Source organism: Pinus tabuliformis, chromosome 8 (assembly GCF_031772625.1).
Source record: "Pinus tabuliformis cultivar Carrire ecotype Pingquan chromosome 8, CPIR1, whole genome shotgun sequence".
In the NCBI taxonomy this organism is placed as follows: domain Eukaryota; kingdom Viridiplantae; phylum Streptophyta; class Pinopsida; order Pinales; family Pinaceae; genus Pinus; species Pinus tabuliformis.
This window is the reverse complement of record NC_142294.1, coordinates 1,763,287,917-1,763,310,733: the sequence shown is the minus strand read 5'-3', so window position 1 is coordinate 1,763,310,733 and position 22,817 is coordinate 1,763,287,917. Positions and strand designations below refer to the sequence as shown.

The following is a 22,817-nucleotide window of genomic DNA, read 5'->3' as shown; positions in this document are numbered from 1 at the left end:
TTTTTGAACTTTTGTATTGCTCTTGTAATTTGGAAGTACGAGCTACAGCTCGGTGTTTTGTTCCTTTTGTAAGCCAATTTTGGCATGACATCAGATTTTCATTTATGAATAAAGGCAGGCAGATTTTGATCTCATTCTGAGTTTCTAAGGGAGCTATAGCTCTCAGGTTAGGGCCCAACCTAAGATCAATAGATCTCCTCGGTGTTGTAATGTTGTTTGCATTTCGTTCCAACACTTTGAGTTTTTACTTTGACATGCAATTTGAATTTACAGTCTGTTAATTTAGTCTTTTTCATGAGATTGAATAGGATTAGTTCATGGTGAATTTGATTTCAGTTGCTTAGATTCGATAGGAGGATAGTTATAATTTATTGGAGCTCCAGAAAAAGGTTGTTAAGGCTCACTGCCATCTCTGCTAGGGATTGGGATGCAGTCCATAACCAACCACCAAAAAGAAACGCAGTTCTTCTCACTTCCATGCAAGCTGCAACATAGACATTTTCGTTGAAGATCCATCCATGCACTTTTGATATTGAACCATACTTCTACATTCCACTTCCATGCACGAGTTTCCTTTCTTGGTTTTCCATTGCTGTTCATAGGTTTCATGGCACAATTATCATAGGTTAATGAATTCTCCTTTTTGGTGCATAAGTCATTTTTTTCATTTACGCTGCTCCATAGCATTCCACTTCCTTCTTCTTCTTCTTGATCTCTCCTCAAGTCACCCACTTGGCCTCTGTCCATCTCATTTATCCTCCAACTCATCTATTGCCACGTAGCTTCATTTACTTAACCTTTCGTTGATCCCATCCTTCCAAGCCATCAAACCACTGCATGCACTCTTCCTCCATCTGACTTCTCTGCTCCTGAGCCATCACCAGCTCCATCTCCATCTCACCTATCCTCCCACACCACTCCAACACTTCACCATCTCCCAAAACTTCCACGGCCAAACATCCTATAGAATTGCACATACTTCCTGTAGAAATCCCTAAGTTTCCTGTAGGATCCCCTGCAGACTTCCTGTAGAAGCCTGCAAACTCGGTTGCTGAGCATCCGAACGTGGTAGACTTCTGTGGACTGATGCTAGAGACCCTCTAGGACCTCCCCTAGCCATCCTGACCTTGCCCTTGCTTTCCTTCCATTCCAACCGCTCCTGCACAACCAAACCCTAATCAAAAGCATCATCACAATAAATCCAACCACTTAATGAAAAAATACAAAAACATGTATTTTCAGATGCAAGTAGCTTAGATGCATGTATTTCAGTTCACTGCAAGTAATGGCATTATTGGTAGTGGTTTCATTCACAGTTTTGCATTGTAAGGGTCTAGCTAGTCAAATTACGGTTTACTAGGGTTTTCATGCTTTATTGGCTTTCAGTTTCTTTTTTTTTGCAAATAGACTAGTCTCCTTTGAGTTAGCTTTCGTCCATCATTCATAAAGCTTCTTCTGTGAGCATATAGAAGTTGGCTTGAGCCCTAGCGGACTTGTGCCAGCTGACCAAGTGACAGCTGCGACAAGAGCTAGTACTTGTGCATACAGCACCGTCGCTTCCAAGTTTGTACGAACTACCGGGTTGATAAAATTAGAGATAGGAAGCTCCAGGAGTTGTAGCATTATTGCTACAATACTGGAGCCCACCAGTCATTGGAATAATCTTCGTTGTAATCCAGGAGATGGGAATGATGGTGGTGATCTTCCCATGGTGCCTCTCCTAGCATTATTGACTGAATGATTCCTTTGTCTGTAGAATGTACATGTGACCAAGGATCTGAAGAGGTACCATATTCCTAGACCTATCTATCCAAACACTCGATGAGCATTGATTTGGGTTTGCCCCCCCATGCCAAGAAAATTGATTGCTACAATATTTCTAAAATGGCAATGATCCAGGCTGACAAAATGTTCAAGAATCTTCCGAATCCATTAGATATAGAAGATTTCACATTGTAGGTTTCCACTATGGCCACTTCCACCAAGTTACACGGAGGCGGTAGGGCAAAAGTACCCATTAAGGTAGGGTCTTTTAGGAGGCCTAATCCAATATTTTGAAGCGAATGATTGCTTCCATGGATCATTGGAATGTTTCCCGTAACTTGTGAACTGTTGGGGAGAAATGTTTGTTGGTCGATGATTGTAATTCCTCCTTGGAATGGAAATGAAATCTTCCTAAAGCAGGTCGACACAATTGCGGCCATGGCATATATCTAGGGCCTTCCCAGTAGGATGTTGTAATCGAGGTTTCCATCGATTACTTCAACATCAATTTCTATTGTTTTGCCCCCCAGTTCAACTTGCAAGTTACTTAAAATCCCGTATGGAGTGTATGATCGTCCATCAAATGCTTTTAACATTTTTGACGATCGCGACAAGGGTGGTGAGCCTAAATTTTTCCAGTAACTCATCGACATAATACATGTATATGCCCCCTCATCAATAATTGTTCGATGAACAGTTTTGTTGAGGGCTTTCACTTGAATAAGGAAAGCTAGTTGAGCTGGTAACTGAGGGTCATATCCTTTGTGATTAAAGGATACAAGATTGGAATCCATTGGGTCAATCTCTCCTATTACTGATAATAGATCCTGCTTTTGGGAGAGGAAATTTTGTGGTACCTCAAGTTTCGACATAGTGGACGGCGATTGGGCCAGGTCCTCTACTATATTCTAATTCTGTGCTACTTTTGCACGAGGATTAAATGTCGATTTGTGTACTACTCCCTTTGGCGGCTTTATCATTGGTTCAGGAATGATGGGTGGCACAACTTCGGTCAAAGTTGTTGTCGAACTACTAGGTTGTTCATTAGCCTTGTTATTCGACAGCTGTGGATTCCCGTAATCTTTATTCCTTGTCAAAGCATCATTTTGCTTCTTTGAGATAGACAACATAAGCACTTGGGATCGGGAAGCATTTGGATTAGCAACCAGTTTGGTTCCCGGGTTTGGAAACGGATCAGTGAATACTTCTGAGGTTTTTGAACTCTTAAAGAGTTTCTTAACTTCAGCTTTATGTGGACAATCTCTCGTTCGATGATCCTCCTCGCATATCTGACACCCCGCAGGGGGTTTCCTTTGCCCAGAAGGGTTTGTAGAAGGTTTTTCAAGAGATGACTCATCCTGCTTATTTTTTCTCCCTTTCTTTCTTCTTGCCCCCTGGTTGCTTCAGTCGTTTGCCCTTGTCGGTCGACACGGCATTTACTTCTGAGGCAAGAAGTTCCTCATTTGAATTTTGACTAGAAATCTTACGGCCTTTTTAGATGTAGCCTTTCTTGATTTCGTGTTTGTAGTACCAATCACGCCATCGCCGGCATGAGAGTCATTGTTCGATTTAGGAGGAGGTGGAACGGAAAATTCTAGTCTGGGAGCGTCAGGGATTTTATCATAGAGCGTGCCAGACTGAGTATAAATCAAGTCTAAATATTGCGCACGAGCAATAACTTGCTCTTCAGTGACGACTTCTCCCTTTGCCACATCTTTTGTAATGGAAGGTAATAATGACTTAATAAACCATTCAACTAAAAGCTGATTAGGAACATACGTTTTTACCATTCTACGACGACGTCGCCACTCATGAATATGATCAGATATGTGAGTGGTTGTTGTCTGTTTGAAATTGGTAAAAAGCTCTGTTCATGTTTCTTACCTTATTGGTAACTGAAAATGGGTTAAAAAGGTTGTGGCTAGGGTGCTGAAGTTATCGAATGAACCTCTAGGCAATTCGATATACCATTTTGCTGCTGGACCAGTTAACGTTCGCTGAAAAAGGCGAAGCCTAATCGAATCATCGTTTAGAGTGTTAGATGAACACCACAGATGAAAGGTCATCACATGATTCGACGGGTCTTCACCCGGATTTCCATAAAATTTAGGAATATCTGACGGACGTTTATGCGGAATCGCCGGCCACCAAGGGGCATAAGCAATTGGATCATTTTTCAGTCGGTTTAGATCTGTTAATTCTAGAGTTGCTACAAAGGGCAACTATTGATTCAGGTTAGGCGAAGCATACCCAGGATAAGATGGAATCGCCTGAGCAGTGGGTCTTTGCATACTAGCATAATGTATTTGATGCTGGTAACTTTGATAAGGTTGATGGGCATAACCATTATAATATGGTTGTTGATAACCGCTTTGGAAATGCGGTTGCCCATTACTTACAAAGACTTGTTGCTCAGGTCCTTGATATGATTGCTGGAATAGCGGTTGTTGAGATTGAATCAGCCATGGTTGTTGGACCATTTGCTGTTGCCCAATACTGGATGATTGACCAAGATGAGGAGTCATAGTACTTGTTTGAGCCTGAATCACCCCAGATAAGGAGGCACTAACCTGAGGTTGTGATTGAATCGTTGAGACAAGAGGTTGTTGTATTGCAACCTGGGAAACTTGGGGTTGACATACAACAGGTAGCGCTTGTACTTGCGACACAGTCACCGTAGCAGGTATAGTGGGAATATTCGGCACAGGGTGGACTGGTTGCATTGAATATACAACCCTTGGTTGCTGAGGCAGTATTGGTACCCAACTGCTGGATGTAATTCCAGTTTGACCTGAACTTTCTTGTAAACTCTCATATGGTTGTTCTCCGGGAGGGAACAATGAAAAGGCATACTGCCTTCCATATGGTGGCAATCCAGTACTTAAAGGGTAGATTAGCCTTTGAAGACACATTGGATCAATTTGTTGAGTTTCAACATAGGAAATACCAGATGATAATCCGGATGAAGAAATAGGAACTAACCATGTCGTCGAAACAGACCTTGATTGGACTCCAGCTTGTTGTTGATAACTTGTCGGGACAAATGGTATACCAGCGAACATCGTTGGAGTAGCAGTAGGAGGCTCTGCCACTACTGCGTCAAATGACACAGTCCTGGATGTCGACGGTTGTTAAGACATATCTAGTCTATCCAAAATATTTCCTAGCGATTCTACAAGAACTTGCGATGAAGGGAGGCTAACTTCTAAGACCAAAGATGGAACAGTGATGTTATTCCGATTAAAATAAATTTTAGAAGCTTTGACACAACTTGTTTTTTCAATTTTTAAGAGTCGAGAAAAAACAAAAGATGACTCTAGTCTCCTTCGATTTTTGATGAGCCTGAAGTGAAAAGTGCTCAGATGGACCTTTTCCGTTAAGGAGTCTGAAAAGGAACGAAAGGGACTGCTCTGGAAATCTAGGTAGAGGGATTACCAAACCAATCGCAAAACTGCAGAATAATTTTTACGGTACGGCAGTCAATCTTCCCGAATGCTGTGTTCAGTGCATTGCTATCGATAGGGCGGCAGACACGGCTTCCTATGGATAAAGGATTAAGCATATTGTGGTCTCCCAAAATATACTCGACGGTACGTGGGAGCACAAGTCTGTACTGGCACTTATCGTCTCAAAGTGGAGGAATCACCCAACCATCAGTGAGAACAACAGTTACCAGGCTTTACGACGCCAGAATACGTCTCTAGCCTAGACTTCTAAATGTTGTGCGTTAGGTTCCAAAGCGTTGTTAGATTCATTGAATTTATTTTATAGTTGATCTTGTTTATGAAGTTTGCCTTTCAGGTTCACCGCGAGATGTAGTATAATTCCTAAAATGCAATCTAAGATGATAAACAATCTTTTTATCTTCTTTGTGCAATGAAAATCCTAGCTACTAAGGAAAGAAAGACAGAATTCTTTCACAAAGAGCAAAGAGCACACTCTAAATGCACTTTCCTAAATCAAACCAATCAAACAGTCTAAATGCAAATGCACATGCATGTATTTGTTTTCGACTTTCTTAGTATGTAAATGGTAAAAAGAAAGTTGATGCACAAATCTGAATTACTTTTCAAGCGACAGTTATCAACAAGTTTCTTTTCGAAATAAAAAATGGAGGCAATCACAACACCTTACAATTTTGAAATGAATACTTGTTTTTTACACTAGAAAAATTACAAATTCAGACCAAATACAATAGTAATCAGGATAATCGACTACCTATAGAAATCAAACTCTTTCCTATGCCTGGAAACGACACTTGCGACGTTTTCAAATCAAAGGACGACAGTACGATTACGTTACTTTCGCAAAGGAGAACTGAAAATGACCCAACAAACACACAAAAACATTTACTGTTCTTTTGTACAAAGGAGGCGGAATAACAACAAAGAAAAGGGGTTTCAAACAGAGATATACTGATCACAGGCAGCAAAATTCATGAATAGAACTAGAAAGAATGAACTACATAAACCAAAACTGCACAATGCCTAGTCTGATCAGTGCACCTGTAACACAGGGAATTTGAAATGCAGCGCACCTACTACACTCGGGAAGTGCGCTGAATTTCAGATTCTCAGAACAGTACCTGCGCTGGGCCAGAGACGAGACTTTGCTTGGGTTCGAGGTCACAGTTTGCAGTTCAGTTCATGGGTTTTGGCCGAGCAAATGGTGATCAGTAATGCAACAATCAAGGGAGGATCTAAGAGCTATCACAAAGGGCAATCAGAGAGTTTGTAAATCAGTTGTTTAATTTATAAACAAATCCCGGAGATTGACTGAAGCAACATTTATGTACTTGCAAATGCAGTTTGAAAGCTACCTGGCTTGACTTCGAGCTCCATCTGTAAGTTTAGAAAATAGACAACAAGGAAGATAAACAAACAAACTAATTTGTCCCCAGCGGAGTCGCCATTTTGTTACAGGGAAAAGTGTCTACACAGAACTGCTTATGCCACTAAGGTGTGATAGTTACCTTAGAAACAAACAAAGGAAAGCTACTTTCTTTTTTCCCTTATGAAGTATAGATGAGAGAAGAATAAAGAAGACCAACCTCTGTCTTGCGCTAATCTCCTGGTTCGATTCCTCTCTCTCTTGATAGTCTTTCGCAACTTGTTCGCTTGCACGCCCAGCTTCACAAAGTACCTGTAAGATCACAGTAGCATAGAACTATACAAGAACATGGATCTATAATCATAAACAATCTAGGATCAGATGTAAATTGACCATACAAATGCAGCAAACATAAATGACACAAGAGTATGGAGGAAAACGTGAATAGATTTTATTGATTAACAAGAAAGAGCCAAGGGGAATTACAACCAGTTGTTTTGACCCAGCATCATCCTCTAGCAAGGAATCCCCTCTTCACCTCATACAAAACTTAGATCACCCAACAATCTGATGTTGTCTCAAGAAACCAACAGCAATTCCTAACAATATGCAAAATTCCAGCCTCTGGATCTCTGGGATGAGGGATCCATATATAGATATCTGTAAGGGAGATGAGTCAACTTGTGATTTGATTAGTGTCTTCCCTCTGATATTTCTTGCTTCCACTTGGAGATTGATGATCTCTTACTCATCCTTGGTCGAATTCAGAGAGGCAAGTGTCACAAGAGAAGTTTCTGGAAGATTCCATGCCTCTCCACCTCGCGGAATGACACTGCCATTTGTCACTTCTCACCCACCGCACCCCATAGAAGGGATTTTTGAAATGCAACACACCCACACAATGTGTTTAGGTGAGATGCAACACACTTTACCTATGGAGCAGCTGAAATGATCCTATTTTGACCAGTTCTGAGCAGTTTTTCATGGAGAACCTCTGGGAGAAGCTGTAATCAGTTGACCTTGTTCCTTTAGGGGTTAGAACAACACTTTTAGGGACTTAGGAGCCCTTGGTTTATGGACATTTCATGCTTGGGTTGTAGTGCCCAAAAATGTCTATAACACGGAGGTACCCCACTGTTCTTCGATTCCCTCTCTGGCACATCACCCTTCCCCTAGGCCCTCCCAGAAAACCCCCATCAATCAGCTTTGCTCCATCGCAACTCCCCCTCTTGTATACACCATCTCTTAGCCATCCATTCCTGAGGCCCCTTTACACTCGACATCCGATCATCCTAACAACACAGAACCCCAATATCCCCTTTGCTTAAGGCTACGTTCATAGGGCCTTGACACTGTAGGTTTTGGTATCGACTCTACTCCCTCCTTACCTAAACCATCTCGGGGTCATCCCTCCTCACTCTCCAGAGCCAAGCACCAGGAAAGGGAGGAGATCGCCTCAGGTAAACAAAAAACTATTGACTGGGTTCTTAGAGCAGAGCAAACCCTAAACCTTCCCCCTCCATGAAGATGCTCTCCTACAATTTCCATGGGATGGCTAGTCCTGGGAAAAAACTAGCCTTGAGATGCCTAATTTCTATGGAAGCTGTAGATATCATTTTTCTTCAAGAAACCCTAGGCCCTGCCTACTCCATCACTCCCCTTCTCGAATCTTGGCTCCCGAGTTGGTCCTTTCATTCGCTAGATGCCACGGGTCGATCTGGAGGGGTAGCCCTGGGTATTTGCAACCGCTCCATCAAATTGCTTAGTGTTTGGGGGGACTCGGCTATTTGGGAGCCGACATATTTTCACCCTCTCTAGAAGCCAGCTTCAAAATCATTAATGTATATGGCCCCTGCCGAGACAGGGCTGAATACTAGAGGAAACTGCTAAACTCATCTATCCTTCAGCAAGATAACATAATTCTGGGTGGGGATCTGAATTTTTCTATCGGGTATGTAGAGTCATGGGGTCAACAAGCTCAGGTGGATACTCTATCAATTTTCTTTGAGAACCTTTTGGAGGACCATAATCTTATAGACATCCCCTCAGCCAAAGTCCAACCCACATGGAGGAATAACAAAATAGGTGAGGCCAGTCTGGCCAGGAGGCTCGATAGATTCCTCATTAAAGAAACTTTGGCCAGCAGAGGCACCCGTATCAGACAATGGGTTGGCTCGGGAGGCCTATCTGATCACAGACCCATCTACCTGGAGATGCAGGATGTCATTCATAAGCCAAAGGCTCCCTTTAAATTTAACTCTACTTGGTTAAGGGATGTTGATTATATGAGGATGGTGGTTGATTTTTGGAAGGCTCACCCACTTGGTACTGAGGGGAATATAGCGGAGGGTTTTGCCCTTAATATGAAGGAGTTGAAATCCCTCTCCAAAGCATGGGCTCATAGGAAAAGGGAACAGGAAGAGCATCTCCTCAGAACAGTAGAGGAGGAAATCCTTATCTTCGAGGAGGGAACTGGAGGAATCATTGACTCCCAGGAACATAAGGATAAAATTGCCTCTCTTATGCAAAGAAGGACACAAATCCTGAAGGACAGAGAAGAGAGTTGGAGGCTACGGAGCCGAGCTATCTAGCTCAAGGAAGGGGATGACAACACCAAATTCTACCATAAATATGCAAACGGGAGGAAGGCGATCAATACAATATGGGAGCTTAAAAACGAACAAGGAAAATCTATGCAATCCTTCCGAGACTTGGCAGCTCTGGCAAACACACATTTTAAAGACATCTACAAGGATCCTCCTATAGCTACCCTGGCTGAAGTGATGCATATTTCCTAGTCTTTCCCCAGATTTGTTGATTAGGAGGCAGAACAAGAACTTACAAAAGAAGTCTCCCTTGATGAGCTCGAAGCAACCCTAAAGTGGCTCAAGAAGGATAAGAGCCCGGGACCGGATGGATGGATCACTACAACAAAACCAGCGATTTGCGCCAGATTTAGCGCCAGATTTTAGTGCATTTTTTTTGTAATTGTGATGAGCAACCTGGCGCTAAATCTGGCTCTATTGTACAATTTTTAAAGCGTCCTTTTTTGCACCTGATTTTGCATCCTTTTTCACGCCAGATTTTGCATCATTTTTTACACCAAACTATGCATCATTTTTTGCGTCAAATTTTGAACCAAGATTTGCATCTTATTTTATGACAAGTTTTGCTTCTAGTTTTGTGTCATTTTTTGCATCTATTTTTCATTCTCTTTTGCTTCCTATTTTGTGTCATTATTTGCTCCCATTTTTGCACCATCATTTGCATCAAGTTTACACTGTATTTTGAATCCAATTTAACATCTTTTTATGCATCCATTTTGTATCAGTTTTTGCATCTAGTCTTACGCCAGGTTTTGTATCTAGTCTTACACTAGTTTTTGCTTCTATTTTTGCACCAGCTTTGGTGCCTATCTTTGCACCATGTGTTGAATTTGATTTAGCACCAAATTTTGCATCCATTTTTGTGCCCATTTTTGCATCTTTTTTTGGACCATTTTTTAGATCCACATTTACGTTTGATTTGTCTCCATTTTTCCCATCTCATTTTGCACCATATTTTGCATCATTTGTTTCATCCAATTTTGCATCATTTTTAACACCATCTCTTGCATCTAATGTTACATCATTTTGAGCATCCAAATTTGCATTTATATTTGCATCTTATGTTGAGTCATGTGTTGTGTCCACCTTTGCATCTTATTTTGTGTCTAATGATACATTCAATGTAGAGCCATTTTTTACGTCTAATTTTGTATTTATTTTTGCACCAAGTTTTGCATCCAATTTTAAGATATGTTATGCCCCTTTTTGCACCATTTTTTTGTGTCTACTTGTGTCCAATGTTGCACCATTATTTACACCGACTTTTTCATCCAATTTTGCATTTTTTTGGTGTCTAGTTTTACATCGTTTTCACCATCCAAATTTGCATCTTTTTTTGCCTCATTTTGTGTCCACACTTGCATATAATTTTGTGTCTGAGTTCGAGCCTAAATTTGCATGAGATTAGGAATCATTTTTTACATCCAATATGGCATCCTTGGTTTCACCTTTTTTTCAACCCCATTTTGCATCATGTTTTATGTCTTTTCTTACATCTTTTTTTTTTCCTTTTTTGCACCCAAGTTTGCATCCCAAATTTACACCATTATTTGCATCATCATTTGGCATATTAATTTGTAACATTTTTTGCTTCTTTTTAACACTCAACTTTGCATCTTATTTTACATCTAGTTGTTGTCTTTTTTTGCATCTAATTTGGTGCCCATTTATGTGTCCTTGTTTTTGCCCAATTTGATATCCTTTTGTATGCCATGTTTTGTTCCCTTCTTTGTGTCAACTATTGCACAATTTTTCACTTCTAATTTAAAACATTTTGTATGTCAATTGTTTGCATTTTGTATTAATTCCTAGTTTAACATCCAATTTTACTTTCAATTTTGCATCCATGGTTACATCCGCATTTGACTTCTTATATAGAGTATATTTTTCTTTACATATATGACCCCCTTTATAGATTCATAGTGAAATATATGATAGTTTCTAAATATCATTAAAGCAGATATCACAATTCAAAATCATTTATAAAGAAATTTAAGAGAAATTGACAACATCCATCCAACAAAATAACAATGTGTCATTAACAATTTTCAAAACATGTAGAAAATAGCAACATAATACTAATAAAATCAGTATTATTTTTAATCAAAACAAGTAAAATTCAAATATGATTAACAAATCAAAATATTTCATGAATATCGTTATTCTACGATAAATTAACAACATACATAAATCAAACTCATCGTATGATTACAAAATCAAAATGTCTCATTGATATAGGGTAAATTCACAACACCCATCTAAACATAACAATGTCATTCTACACAATAATTTCTTCATTAAAAACAATGCATGTGCATGCCTAGCTACCACCACCAAGATCATCCTCATGATCATCTTGACCATCCTCATTACTCTGATCCACATCATCACCAACACCGCAACTATCATCATCATCTCCTCCTTCACCACCATCATCCTCATCCTCATCCTCATCATCTCCTGATATATGTTGAACATAATTTGGATCATCGTCTTGGCAATCATTACCTATAGCATTCTGACAAAAAAAATCAATATTACATGTTAGTATTAATTACATAACACAACGCATGTTTTTGTTATACAATGTTAACCATAAAATGAGGTAAGATATAATATCTAATAGTACTAAAAAATAAAATGAAAATATGGTTTAAAAGTATATTGGAAATCCAACTAAGATTACATACCATAGAGTCCATCCAAACAACAAATTCAACCCATCTCTTTTGCTGCAGCACCTCCTTTTCCAAATGATTTGGAGGTCTTCCATATTTTAGTTCCTATCAATCAGTAAATAGGGAGAAATTAGATAACAATGACTTTCTTCTAGTACAAAATTTATTAAAAAAATATCACATGTTTAATATACTTACAAAGGTTGTTATCAGTGCTTTTAAACCTTTCTGGCCACTACGATGAGTGACTTTTGTCTTGGTTAACCTCGCCTTGGATGCCTTGTCCTTAAACATAAACCAATTCAATTTATTTTCACACAAATACATGTCTAAGATACTTATAAGTATTAATACATTCTAAATAATTTTTAATGAAAAATTCAATACCTGAATGCTCTCATTGTCGGCTTTTCTTTGTGCATCCAACTTCTCATATGATTTTACAAGTTCTTTCCATACTTTAAAAGGCATGTCAATAGGTCTTTGTTTCAGTCTTTGATCTTGAGGCATTTTTTTAATTTTTCTTGTTTGGTTAAAAAAAACCAAACAAGTAATTCACATCAATGGCATGGGGACTCTATGGATATGTGTAAAAAAATGGCTATAGAGAAAACATCCAAAAAAAATATGAGCTCTCCCTTTGATGGTCACTTGGGGCATATGGCTGGAAAGGAACAACTCCATTTTCGAAAATCAAGGACAATCCTTTCTCAAAGTCCTTCCTAATATTTGCTCCAAATGTCTTAAAATGAAAAACAAAATTCAAACATCATCCTTAAACATCTCCCTTAAATATAATATTGGACCATAAATTCTTCACTTTTATTGTTATCGGCTCTTGAATGATTTTTCTATATGCAATTATATAATGAAATATGCGTGCACTAATGAAAAAACATTGAGTTTCATTTTTCATAATCACAAACAATGAAAAAAGAATCACATGTAACTAGCATCATTTTGGAAATTTTATATTTATTAAAAATCTTTAACATGTTTTCCTCCCATATCTCATAAAAAGGTGTGAAATTTTTTATATACTCTCCAATAAGCACTACAACAAAACCAGCGATTTGGAGGTTTTACACTAAGTTTTTCAACATCGAGCTTACTAGGGCTTGCACCACCGGGTTATTAGTAAGAATCTCATGAGGTTTGCATAGCCATGATTATTAGAATCAAAATAGTAGGATTTGCACTAAAAAACAGTTCATAGAGCTTTCCTGCTGGGGAGAAAATCACAAGTTCAACTTCTGCAGTGCAGAGCACCGAGAGCTCGTAAGCTTTCTTCAGCAATCCACCTACGTTTGGAAAATGTAGCCTGCCTGTTGGCGATGTTCTCAATCCTCTTCCTCTGCATCTTTCCCCTCACTATTCTTGTATGTCCTCTTTCGTTTTTCCCTCCAAACAAACCCTCTCAAATTGAGAAAGCAGAACAACTCACTCGATGAGAATCCGAATCCAATTATCGCTTCTAACAATAACCCAATACGATACCAAAAGTGATTACACAAAACCTCATTGACTCTTCATTTGTTTGGAAAAGAGCCAAGCATATACTTCTGACGAGGGTTTCCGTCTCAAGTCTGGCTCGCAGGACGTCGCTTAGTCAATTGCGAGAAAAGTTTTCCACTTGCCTGTCACATACGGTTTGTCACACTATATATTAAAATAAGGTTGATCATACTAACAATAAGGTTGTATAGTTTAAAAGGAGGGCTCTCCTGACTGCATTTGGTTGGTTTATAGAAAAGATTGCTGGAATGTGTAATGTGAATGCTCTGCTAACTATTTTTTAAGCATTTGGAAGTATTAAAACCCCCTAGGATAATTAATGTAAGACCTGTTAATTAATGTGTAAAGGTGGCTATTGTCCTTGGGCTACCTTAGCTGTTCGTGTTTAGTGATCTATGGTATTATGACTCCTCAAGTCACTATTAAACCATGAGAACCATGCCCAGGCAGACTAGTGTGACATTGTGGATGAGAACCAAAACTAGACTCCTATAACCTCCTTTTTCATCCTTTAAATTGCAGAATTAACTGACTGTTCTAGTAATCGTTCTTGAGCACCTGAAGATGTGCACCCTAAATAATACGAATAATACCCTGTAACATATGAATAGTCCATCCTGTGCATGTAGGATATGCACATGAGGTCCAATAAAATCACTAACCAGAATACCAGGTGTTATTAAAGCCTCTACAGGTTGATATATATGAATGTTACAGTGTGCAGGAGTATGATTCAATTCCATACGAAAATACAAAACATCTGATAGGATTTCCTTATACCTCATAGGCAAACAACCATTGTCCCTTCTATAGATGAGCAGAATAAGTGCTTGGTTCTCTACACTAAATAAAGACAAAGTATAGTACTTATTGCTGACAAAATAGGATTTAAATCGTGGTTCAATTGCTTGACATTCAGCTGGTCACAGAATTGTAGAGTGCATAATCGTAAGTGATGTTGCGAGCCTCATTGCTCAAAGTCTAAGGGTCTTGCGAGCCATAATCACAGCCATGTATGGCATATCTTGTAATTATGGCATTTTATGAGGTCAATTCTTGTGAAGACATTTCAGTTTATAATAAATTTTGCACCTCAACAGAGTTTTGGCAAGACCTGGCTGAGCTAGGACATCAACAACACAGCTGATATGAATGACATAATCTAGCCTCAAGAGGGAGCCTCTTTTGTTTCATCACTCTAACAATCTATGAAGTGGTGGAAAGCATAACAACTTCCCCTTGAATATGACACCTAAACTGAGTACAAATCCTAAATGATGCAGCCCTTGGTGCATGTCTCTCAAAGTATCGATATTTCAAATGTTGAAAGCTCTTGTGCCCATTTGATATGCATTCGATTGCAGTTCCCCTGAAGAAAGAATCTTATAAAGGTGAGGCCATGGCCAATATGTTAGCCATATCCATTGGAGTTGCCATTGCTTGACAACTTTAGTGTGATCAGTCCCACCATGATTCACATGGGCTTCTACTCAACACTGGCTGTTGCTATTGTAAGAGTCTTCAAGCTCGTTGAACCCATAGTATTGATAAGTGTATTCTTTGGGTCTCTGGTTTTCAAATTCTGCCTATGTTTTCCTCTCAGTATCATTATTTCAAATGCTGAAAGCTCTAATTCCCATTGCTGTGTATTTGATTGTGGTTTCCCTAAAGAAAGAAGCTTATAAAGGTGAGCCCGAGGCCAATATGTTGGCCATATCCATTGGAGTTACTATTTCAGCTTATGGGGAGGCCAAGATGAATGCATGGGAGGTGATTCTCCAGTTAAGTGCAGTTGCATGTGAGACTACCCAATTGGTTATTCCACGAACATCAAAAGGGATTAAGTTGAATCCCATCACATCTTTGTTGCTCCTTGTTGCCTTGTTTTTCTCAGCACCCCCTGGGCCTTAGTAGAATACCCATTTCTGATAATCAGGGTCTCTTCCTTTGATTTGGATTACATGACATTTCTGCTTGTGCCTTGGCTCTTAATCTTGCAGTGTTTCTTCTGATAGGAAAGACTTCAGCCTTGACTATGAATGTTGCTGGTCTTGTCAAGGACTGGCTGCTCATAACATAATCTTTGTCTGTAATAAATGAAAAGGTTACAGTCATAAACTTGAGTGGGTGTGGACTGGCTTTTCTCGCTCTCTGTTACTATAATCATTTGAAACTTCAAGCTCCCAAGTCCAATGACAACCAACCAAAGTACCTCAGCAGTGCAGCTGATGCCAATGATGAAGGAGAAGGTTTGATAATGAAGAGTGGGAGATTCTCAATCAGAGATTCAGAACCAGTAGAGAAAAATCAAACTCAAGCTTCAGGATTAGGTATTTAGATCATTAATATTGTCTTGTGCTAGAGATTACTGTTCTTGGATTGGCTCCTCTATGCCCAGATTTATTTGCAGGGAACAGGCCAGTCATTCACAGTGAAGAAGATAATGACAAGATTAGTGTATAATGATGGACAAGATGGTGCCATGGTGCCAACCTAAATCTCAAGTAAGGAGACATCTGTTCATCAATTTGTCAAGAAGCATGGCCTACAATTCAATTGCTCTAAGCCTATCACTTCTTCCACCTGTCAAATAAATTGTTTCCTGTTTGTTTAGTTGACTATGGTTCTAATAAATATACTATTGTTTGATGTAAAAAGACAAAACAAAACAAAAAATATGGAAAGTTGTGACCCCATTTTCTAACTACAAATTGAAATCGGATTACCATAGTGACCACCTCTGCTTATTGGAATCAAAAAGGGGGTGGGTTATGCACAATCCTCCGTATCATTTGCTATTACCAGAGATAATTAAAGCCACCCTAAACTCAAGTCTTAACTATGCTGATAGGGTGTTTGGGGAGGGGGATCCCTTACCAACCCACTATAATCTGCACAAAAGCATCCTAAGAACATATGCAAAATCAACCCTTCAATGAAATGATCCAAGAATATAGGTACTCAAACATTGATTTTATCAAAGAAAAATACAAGACAGAAATAAAAGATCATAACAAGGATTAGAAGAGTCTAAGAACAGTGCTCACTGTCTACAGAGCCAAGACGAATGCAGAAGAGTTCTTCCTTCAGTTCCCCATCTGAGAAATCAGTTGCATGCCAGACCCAAGTTTTATCACTACCTGCGTGCTCCTGAAGTGACATTGGGGAATGAACTGCAAGGCAAAAAAAAAAAACAATATAATCCAGATAATAAGGATCAACACAAATTCTCGGCACAGAAAGCCTCTTAAAACTTGGACGTAAGATAAGCTATTACAATCTCAGGGGGGAAATTACACAAAAAAAAAACAAACAAACAAATTTACATACTTAAATGGTTTGCACATATTTTCAATGTCTTGGATTGCCTCATGACCAGCCGAACCTTTGTAGTATCCTTGTGCTTAAGAAACTTTACTGTTCCTACACCACGCTCCTTCCATTGATTCCCATCATTGGATGAAAAATTGGAATGAAACTCTTCAGCAGATTGTTCTTCTTCCTACCCCACCACCACCATAAATGCCAACAAGTATATATGAAAAGGAAATATTTCAGGACTTTAGAGCTCAAAAAAGTTCAATCACTATCACCCCAAGTTCTGCTGATATGAAAGCCTATTTCTGTAGAGAAGAAGTTCTTCGATACTCTGTTCCTGACAGGGCTGTCTCTTACAGTACTGTAGATGGGAGTAATGCAGTTGTTGCTCCACTAAGGAAATTTGGTTGCAAACCTACCATAATGCATACACCATAGTGCATTATGACTCTTATTGAAGGATTGTCATTAGGGAACACTAAAGGAGATTACTCATTGATAATGAGCCAAAATGGAAGTAATAAAATATCTATGTTGAGAGCTATTGCGGGGATGTGGTGTTTTGGTAAAGGAACTAATAGGTTCCATATTAAACACAAAAATAAAGAATCAAATAAATCTACTTTACCAGAAGTTGTCAATCATATTCAGCGACTTAAGTCATGTTGTGATCTTGAAGTTACAGTGAATGACAAGGCCTGATCTCAAAATTTCATAAGGGTCCGAGTTGCTGATTGGAAGGCCAAGGCCCTGATCTTGAAGGCCAAGATTAGGACTTGCTGGAGGGTGGACAGTCCTTATGTTAGGCTTGAATCTGCTCTAAAAAAGCAGCATGGAGGGCAGCATCTTATTGGAGGAGAGCCGCAGAAAGGGAAAGCAATTCTGGGCTAGTTTGATGAACTGTTAGGGACTGTGATTGGTGCCCTAAACAGTCCCAGAATTGCAGCAGTGCAGCAAGAAGTCTACAGCACTTTTAAGAGATGCTTTGAGCATTCGGTTGGCGATGTTTTGAAGACATTTTCTTCAGTGTTGCTATGTGCTAGGCCACGGGCCATAGCACCATAGCAAGGGTTACCTTGGGGCTGCTGTCTTAGGACTGTTCGGAGACTGATCAGATTAGCCATTCATCACAGTCAAGGGAGTTTTGGCCTGCAACCAGAATTGCTGGAGCAGCTAGCGATTTGAAGAATGCTGCATCAGGATATGCTTCAGCACTCTTGATGATTGAAGACTGTCATAATGATGTACCTTCTTCTGCTGTCATAAAATCTCAGATTTATGTATTTGTACGATCTCTCTCTCTCAGATTTATGTATTTGTACTATCTCTCTCTCTGCTGAACTATTGAAGATTATAAGAAGAATTGATCAAGGGTTCCCCACATTGGGGTTTGTCCCTGGCTGGTGCCACATCTTGTGTCCTCTTCTCTTGGCTTGTCTTCTACTGTTTATGTTTATGTTCTATCTGCACTTTACTATCATGTTGATGCGATTGCTAATCTGAATATTGTCATTGGGCTAATATGAAAAATTGAAGTAAATTGCTCTAAGCATAGATCATACCTAAAATTAACACATGCAAAACTTATCCATGATGTGATGATGTTCCAGCAGATGATTAGCAGAGAGAAGTTAGACGTGTGAAATTTAGCCTAGAAGCCTATTTTCAAACCCAAACAAATCTAGCAGGCCAAAATAATATATGATTCCATCAGTTAAATTGGATGATCAGTCCTCACGAAATTGAAGAAATTGGTTTCTGGAATTCCTGATGTTCAAGCCCAACACGATGGAGTATGTCCTGGATGTGCTAGTGGAAAGAAGAGAAGGGGTCCATTTCCCTCTAGTGAGAACAAGACAAAAATACAAAAGACATCCTCCATCTCAGTCATTACGAGATATGTGGTCTGATGCCCGTACATTGGTGGTCATCTCTACTACATTATCTTCATTGATGATATTTTAAAGAAGACATGGATATATTACATGAAGCATAAGGATGAGGCCTTCGATTTGTTCAAGAATTTCAAAGCCTTGGTCAAAAATCAAACTGGAAAGAAAATTAAGATCTTCAGGTCTGACATTGGTGGAGAGTACATTTCCAATGAATTCATAAATATTTGCAAGAAGGCATCACGAAAGAGATGATTGTGCCCTATAATCTCAAACAAAATGGAATAGCCAAAAGGAAGAACGGGTCTATTGTAGAAGTTGCCCATGCCATGCTCCATGATCAAAAGTTGTTGAAGTTCCTTTGGGGGAAGCAACTAATGCAGTTGTATATGTTCAAAACAGGTACCCCATCAATCATTGGACAACAAGACTCCTGAAGAAGTATTCACAGGTTTATTCAAGTTGACCCTCACACCCTTGAAGAAGCTGTGAAAGAACAAGTTGGAAGGATGCTATGGTGTTTGATCCTTGTCTTTGGTAAGTCAGGAATCTCACCCAAACATATGATGCAATGTGTTCTACCACATGACTCTTGAGGGTTATTGTTTGGAAGATCAAGAAGCAATAGGATGGATGAGATATTGTATCATGCCTATTGCTCAACATAGGGTGGAAAATGTTAGTTCCCCAATGAGATGACTTAGGGTGAGAGTGTCCCATAGGACCTTCTTCATTGTCCGATGAAATTTTACAAGTAGGCATCAGTCTCTCTTTCAGCCCACGGGAAAAATAGAACATGTAAACAATAGCTAGTTACTCAGCCATTTCTATATATTCTGAGATATCTTTAAAAGCCCGCAAACCAGATCTCAGTTGGGGAATTAGCTGATTATGTAACTCAAATGTATAGCTGGGGGAAATGTACAATATTTTGATTCTGTTGAGATTAAATTCATTTTTCTGTTGAGATTAAATTCCAAAATGAACCAGTTTCTTATTCAACATCTTAGTATCACTGAAATACAAGCAAAGAAGTTCAGCAGTTATGAGGCAATAACAGTAAGATTAAAATTCTCTCCTTTTACACACCTACACAAATAATTGTGACCAAGAAGATAATTGATTTTGTCTTCTACTGATATGGGATCAAAAAACTAATATCATTACAATTGGGCATTATAAGTATGTCAAATGCAAACTGCTTCTCCTACTACAGTGTTTAACCAATTCTTAATCAACAGCACGCATACTCAATTTATTTGCATCTAGCAAGAATGAACCCACAAGCATAATGCTGGCCTAAATGATAAAACTGGGATTCCATATATGTATAGAGAGCAACTTTGCATACTTCGTAACATTTCGACAAAGTTTCAAGAGAGAGATAATTTTCTGCTAAAGCCCCCATAATATGTTAAGATGCACTAGACAATCTTAATTTTATTGTTCTGATGACATAGTGCCAGCTCACTAGCCTACCTATGATATAAATACTTCTCCTGAGTTAAAATTTATACAATTTTAAGCAAATATATAATAAATACAGTAATTTAACCATTAAAAGCATATCTACCAAAACAAATTTGCATCCAACCAATAATAAGGATAACGATTTGGAAATCTTTGAACTAAAATGCACCAAACTGAAATCGTGTTTTTTTTAAAACACTTTGGAAATTAAAGTGGGCAGTAATACACTCAACCCTTTTGCAGTTTTAGTCATTACATAAAACAGAAATTACAACAATAGGACTGTTTTAAAATTACAAATTTTAAGAGAATACTATTGTATGCATGACACAACTAAATGCATTGTGACATGCTTTGCCCTGGATTTCATGGCTAAGTACATACCCATGAAACTTGAAAGAGTTGTGGCAACAAGTCGTTTCTGTAACTAAAGAGAAGAATTTTAATTTGGTTGTTCACATTCATATCAAGTATAAAATCACCCAATAAAATTTCTCTCGAGGCATTAACAACGACCAACCTCTCACAAAAGAAGCGCTTACCAGTTTTTGGCAATAGTCAAATTTAGCGCCCTCTCTCAAAGTCAACACGAGTCCTACTGGAGCCTCCTTCATAACTTTCCTTCATTGCAGACCCAGCACTTGCCTTCATGGTTCCTCCACCTCCAATCTTGTCCATTGCTTTCTTCCCTTTCTTCACTTCCGTCAAGAACTGATCCAAACCAAATGGATCAGCTTCTTCTGCATCCTTTTCAAACTCAACAGGTCTGTCCCTAGGTCCACCCCTTTCAGTAGCACCAGCAAATCCTTTATCAGCTCTGAAACGGTCAGTCTTAAGCACCTTATCAAGCTGTTCATCTGCCCCTCCGTACATTTCATTATCTGCATCCTTCTTGGGTCTATAAAGAGTGGACAGTGTGTTATGAGCAGTAAATAGACCTTTATCATAAATATTGTACTGATCATCAGTTGCAAATCCAGACTCCATGCCCTTCTCCTGGTTGAATAGTCTCTGATCGTAGGCAACTTCACCTGTACCTGCAGTGGTATTGGCCATTCCGAGCGCAATTTTCTCACTAACATCACGGTCTCTGTCTCTGGTAATCTTGCTTTTCTTCCCAACGTGCCCTTCTTTAGCCTCCAACCTTCTTTCCCTTTCTCTCTCCCTTCTCCTCTCATCGCGAAGCGCTTCACGCTTAAGCCGTTCCTCTCTTTCCTCTTTATTCTCTCTTATGTTCTCCTTGGGGGCATCACGATCAGACTCCGTCTTCCTTTCACTGCCACCTGCAAAGGGCGTGACAGTTGCCCTTTCAGGTACTCCAATAGCGACCTTATCACCACCACCAGCACCGGCTCCGGCACCTGCACCTGCACCTGCTCCACTTCTCTCCATCCTAGCTCGTTGAGCCAGAGCACGCAGTTCCTGTTCTTTCTTCTCCTTCTCCTTGAGCATCAACTCCTTCTGGATCTTGGATCTCATCTCAACCGCCTCTCTGGCCTTCTGTTCAGCTACATACAACGCCTCTGAAAGCTTCGCAAAGTTGTCATTAATCTGGACCTCCTGGAGCCCTCTTCCATCAGCCGCAAGACGCTTGTCGAGCGGAATTGTATACCCTTTGGGATTCTTCCAATTGGAGATGCAAGGTGGGATTTTCCAGTCTTGCTGATCCTTGACAGTCACAGGCCTCGGAGGTGAATGCATAACAGGAACGGGGGGTGATCCGGAAGCTTTTGGTACCCTCTTATGTTTGAACTTGGGAGGCTCAAGAGGATCCTTGGGCATCAACGCTCACGGGCAGAATCTTGGTGTCTTTCCTTTCTTCCTTGCGCCCCATGTCCAGTGGATATTGGGCAATGTGAATCTCTGGGAAGGCGCCCCCATCGCCGAAGTCTTCGATCTTGCGAGGGACAAATCCTGCCCGCTTCCCGTAAGGGGGTATTTGCTTAACCTTTACGACCGAATTGGGCTGGTGTTGATCTACCCGATCCCTGAACCATGGATCCGAAGCAAAATCATACTGTGGCCCGTTGTTTACCTTGGGAGCTGGAAGGCTCCCAAGTAGTGATCCTGCCATCTTCGAAAACGGACTAAGCACTGAACACAGAAGAACAGATAATACAATTGAAACCTAGTCCAAAAAGAGCTTCAAAATGAAACCTGGCGCTTCTGCAGAGAGAATAATTTGAGGGTTTTATTTATATTTTTACCCGTGGAATGAAGAATCGGCGCGCCGTTCGAAGAATTTCAAATTCTCTTCGAAGCTCTGCAGTTGAACATCGGAGAGCAGCACCAAACCCTGATCGAAAAAATGAAACCCTCTCTGCGGTAAGCTGTCAAAATACTTATACGGGACCATGCAGGTTACAATGTGAATTTGTTGGTCGGCAGCCGGCTCGTTGAAATTTAAATAAATCCTTCAAAGATTTATCCCATCGATTTTCTCCCCTTGTGTTTTCGGCGGTGAGTAAGTTTAGTGGTGGTGCGTAAAATAATTTGGCATAATGAAATTATCTCATGAGTTTATTGAGGTTCAAGTCTCCCCGTTACCTAGATTTGTAATGGAAAAATATTGGAAAATAAAATACCTTTTCTAAAATAACATTAAAATTAAGGCAAGGAATTGGGTATCTCTTCTAGTTTCATTAAGATCCCTTCATGTTGTTTAATTGATTTGATATTATTATTTGAACCTTATTTTTCATTTTGAGTTTTAAGTTCTTTATACGGTGTAATGCTTTATCAAT

General features: G+C 39.5%; 1 long non-coding RNA gene and 1 pseudogene across 1 annotated transcript; both read right to left on the bottom strand.

Moving 5' to 3' along the window:
• Positions 1-11,367: 11,367 nt before the first annotated feature.
• Positions 11,368-16,865, bottom strand: LOC149243186 (uncharacterized). Its single transcript, XR_016246692.1, has 4 exons — positions 16,724-16,865; positions 16,441-16,566; positions 11,891-11,983; positions 11,368-11,718 (listed from the first exon to the last, which is right to left on the bottom strand). It is a non-coding gene; the product is annotated as an uncharacterized LOC149243186 (long non-coding RNA).
• A 3,699-nt stretch (positions 16,866-20,564) lies between these two features.
• On the bottom strand, positions 20,565-22,496 carry LOC149243185 (SNW/SKI-interacting protein A pseudogene; annotated as a pseudogene).
• Between the last annotated feature and the right edge of the window lie 321 nt (positions 22,497-22,817).